Source organism: Orussus abietinus, unplaced genomic scaffold, assembly GCF_000612105.2.
Source record: "Orussus abietinus isolate OABI.00-Male unplaced genomic scaffold, Oabi_2.0 scaffold792, whole genome shotgun sequence".
Taxonomy (NCBI): Eukaryota; Metazoa; Arthropoda; class Insecta; order Hymenoptera; family Orussidae; genus Orussus; species Orussus abietinus.
The window spans coordinates 12075-15876 of record NW_019394934.1 but is presented as its reverse complement, the minus strand read 5'-3'; the positions used below and the strand labels follow the sequence as shown (position 1 = coordinate 15876).

At 34.0% G+C, this 3802-nt stretch overlaps 1 long non-coding RNA gene across 1 annotated transcript; it reads left to right on the top strand.

Annotated features, from left to right (window-relative positions):
* Positions 1-506: 506 nt before the first annotated feature.
* LOC111674171 lies at positions 507-2844 on the top strand. The gene is made up of 3 exons (XR_002762305.1): positions 507-567; positions 1608-1738; positions 1987-2844. It is a non-coding gene; the product is annotated as an uncharacterized LOC111674171 (long non-coding RNA).
* Positions 2845-3802: the final 958 nt, after the last annotated feature.

Here is a 3802-nt window from a genome sequence, read left to right as displayed (position 1 = left end):
CCAACTTGGTGTCTATTGGGGCATATTTTCGAAGGAATTGACATTCTTGCAATATGATATTATACGCTAACAAGTTGTAGCATGTTTCGCGACGGTCGAACAGTCCCGTTACAGCCCGAAGTAAATTTAAATGGCCAATATTTCGTTATATGAATTTTCTGACAAACGTGACACGTGGAGACAAAAGGGAAGGAGAAGACCAAAAATTAGTTTCCCGTCGTCGGGGCCGGCTCGGCTCGGGGCTCGATGGTCCTAGACGCGGCGTTCTCTCTGACTCCTACGGGAAGCATAGGCACCGGGCTTTCTCTACCACTGATAAAACTCCTGTCTCGGGCCTTCTACTCCTTGTTGTGTGGGTCTCGGTATCGGCTCCCGATAATCGGATTAGTATCGATGTCTACATGCAGGCGAGGAAGACCCTCTCTCNCGAGCGATTCGAATTCCGCGCTGCTCCCGCCGCTAGTACGCTGCGCGGCCGGAGAGGGCAGTACGGACCAGGTGCAAGCTATGGATGGAGTCCAGTGTACAGCTTCCGTCAATGAGCAGACAATTAATACATTATGGAACGTAAATGATTTGAATTACTGTCATCTTACATTAGCGTTATCGAATGAAATACTTCATCAATTCTCCAAGTCATGCGAATTTTTAGAAAATGTCAAACTAGCAAGCGTCAGTAAATTTCATCCAAATCACGGTTATTATCAAAAGTGAATCAATGTCTTAGTTCTTCAACTGTAACAGGAAGAATAATATTTCATATCAGCAAATGTATAACGATACACAAATGTTGTAAATAACGTTTGAATCATAAATGAAATGAATCAACGTAATACATAATAATAATGTTAAATGCCAGAACACCGTTGATACAAATAATAATAATAATAATAATAAAACATGAAAATTTGTTAGTAATAAAGGAAGTTACTTCAGTAGAATTGATTTTAGTTTTTTCTAATGTCTGTAATATAGATGATGAAACAGCTTTGTAGTTTATTTAAATTATTTTTTCTCAACAAATTCATTTTAATGCAATTCTAAACCGTACAATAAAAATACCATAGCACTTTGTATAATAAACATGCACCATTGTCCCACATTTCTGTGCATGGTTTAGTTTTTCCCCGTGTAAAGATTACAAATGAAACACGTATCTCAGTTTTGTATATAGTAACAATATTTCGATTAAGGGCTTACCCGAGGGGGTATTCTCTCAGAAAATCATACATTTCAATGCTGGAAATCGCATGGAAATCAGCTGGAAGTAAATTAAGAGCCTTATTTGAAAAATGTATCGCGTTTTGAAATCGTTTAGAACAGGTAACAATGATTGAAATCATCGGAAACCATGTGGAATCCGTGGCAAATCATTTTGGTACAAATGACATCGGAAAAAGAATTTTGGAAATCAGTGGAAATCAGTGGAAATCACAGGAAATCAGTGGGAATCAGTGGAAATCACAGGAAATCAGTGGAAATCACAGGAAATCATTGGAAATCACTTGTATTTAGAGTTTATTACCGCGCATGTCATACTTGAATCGTCAAATGTTTTGCTCATTTAACTAACGTCACTTCGTGATTGTTATATTTTTCATCTATAGGTAAATATTAACATTTTGGCTATGGCGGATCAGCTCGTAGAAGCACTGCCTCGGTACGGGGCAATGCCACAGAAGATGCACTTAAATTTGACTGCCGAGAGAACGTATCTTTTAACGTCTAGGGACATGAGGTAAATTATCAATGCTTTATTTAAATTGCAAAATACTGATGCATAACAGATAAAAGATAAGATTATTTATAATGCAACTAGAAAATATAATTTAATTATGTAATTTCGTTTGAAAAGTTTCAAAGCACGGGTATACAAAAAGTTCTACGTCACATATCTTAGATTAGTAATGCGTTTGTCGTTGCACGCCATTTTTATACAAACAATGTACTTTCTCAATCCACTTTTTCGTTTTGTTTTCGCGCTAGGGTAAATCGCCAGGAAATGTCTACCAGTAAGTCTAAAAGGATGTTTATCCGCAGATCTAGGAGTGCTTTGTCTACAATCATCTGTATGGTATTTCCGTAATATTTGTCTTATTAATTCAAGATGAAAAGTAGCTATAGAAATATCTTTGGGTGTTTTGTGTTTATAGAAGTAATAAGAATTTCAAACAGCAATATCTAACTAATGAAAAAAATACTTTTTAGGGACCGTCAAGGGTTAATATTGTTCAGTTGTTGTTGCGACCGAAAGGGTTAATATTGTTCAGTTTTTAGTTTTGTCTTCCAGGTTGTTAGTTTTTTTCTATTACTCTTGTATTCGCGATTTATTGGTGATTTATTCATGATAATTTAATTAGCTTTATCAATCTTTAACGTTAAGTACCAAGTAAAAACAACATGATTGATTAAAATAAAAAAAAAATCATTAAAACTGATAATCATTAAATTATATGCTCTTCAATGAAATTAAGGAATTTTCGGTTAATTATACTTGGAAAACATTTGAAGCAATTCAGAGCGATGCGCCTCAGCTTTTTGATATTATTATATAATTTTAAACGTCCTCTTAATCTCGGGACGATCGGTAAAGTTTCTTCCAAGGTTAATCGTTCGCCCGTCATTAATCCTCATGCGTAAGGCTAGATGTCACAAATCCAAATAATTTAATTAAAATAACAACATACTACTTAGTTATTTTTATTAAGGTGTGTCATAGCCGCTTTAAGAGTCATGTTACTTTTTAGCTGTACGCATGCCGGGTTGAGTATATAAACGAATCGCGAAATACAGAGATATTTTTCAAACTTATTAAACCCTAAATTTTTTGCTATCTTACCTACTATCTCAGTCATGAATTTTTAACATGGTACTTGTCTTAGTATTATTTGTATGTTTATTATATGAATGTAACTATTTCTTTATGTACATATAAAGTAGAGTATTTTAGTAGTATATTGGAGATAAATTAAAATATTCAGTTAACTTACGTACATAAGATGGCAAACCGTTAAAGAAATTTAATACATACATGATTAACATTATTTAAAGAAATTGCGCAATTATTATTAAAAATCAGTAGTAAAAGTCATGTTATGAATTATTAGAAACCAGAAAGAAACATGGAAGGATGTAATAGACATTTCAGAAATCATTGGAAATCAAAGAAAATCGTTTGAAATCGCTAAAACATTGTTGGAAATCATTGAAATTCGTTGAAAGTCGCCGAAACTTTAATACTGATAATATTAGTGCTGGAAATCACTTACTACTGCATAACATTACTGTTTATCGTATGAAATCAATTGAAATCACTTCTTAAGGAATTAAATACTTTTGATTTCCAAGTGAATAGCCCCTTGAGCTTACCACTAAAATGAGATGAAAATCTACCTACAATTGAAAAGATGTCTTATAACGTTCTTTAATACGGCATAAAAAATAGAAATATTATGAAATTATTTCCTATTTTCCCCAACTTTAACACCAGTATTTCCGCAATTATGATGGTATTGATGTGTTTATACTACAGTTGTAATATCGTAAAAGGATGATGAAACGGTGAGCACAAATTACTTACAGGATTGCGAATGTCGCCCGATATAGGTAGGTCCACGATTCCATGGGGACCTTCATACTGAAATGAAAAAGCAAGAAAATTTACTACCAGTCATGTGTGATCAGAAGTGTATTTGATATTTCCTTCAAACAGCCGCGAGTGTTTAGAAGCACAATAAAGTTGGTATAAATAAATCTAAAGTCCTACACCAGCTTAGTAAATGTTACAGGTGTGTCGTGTTTG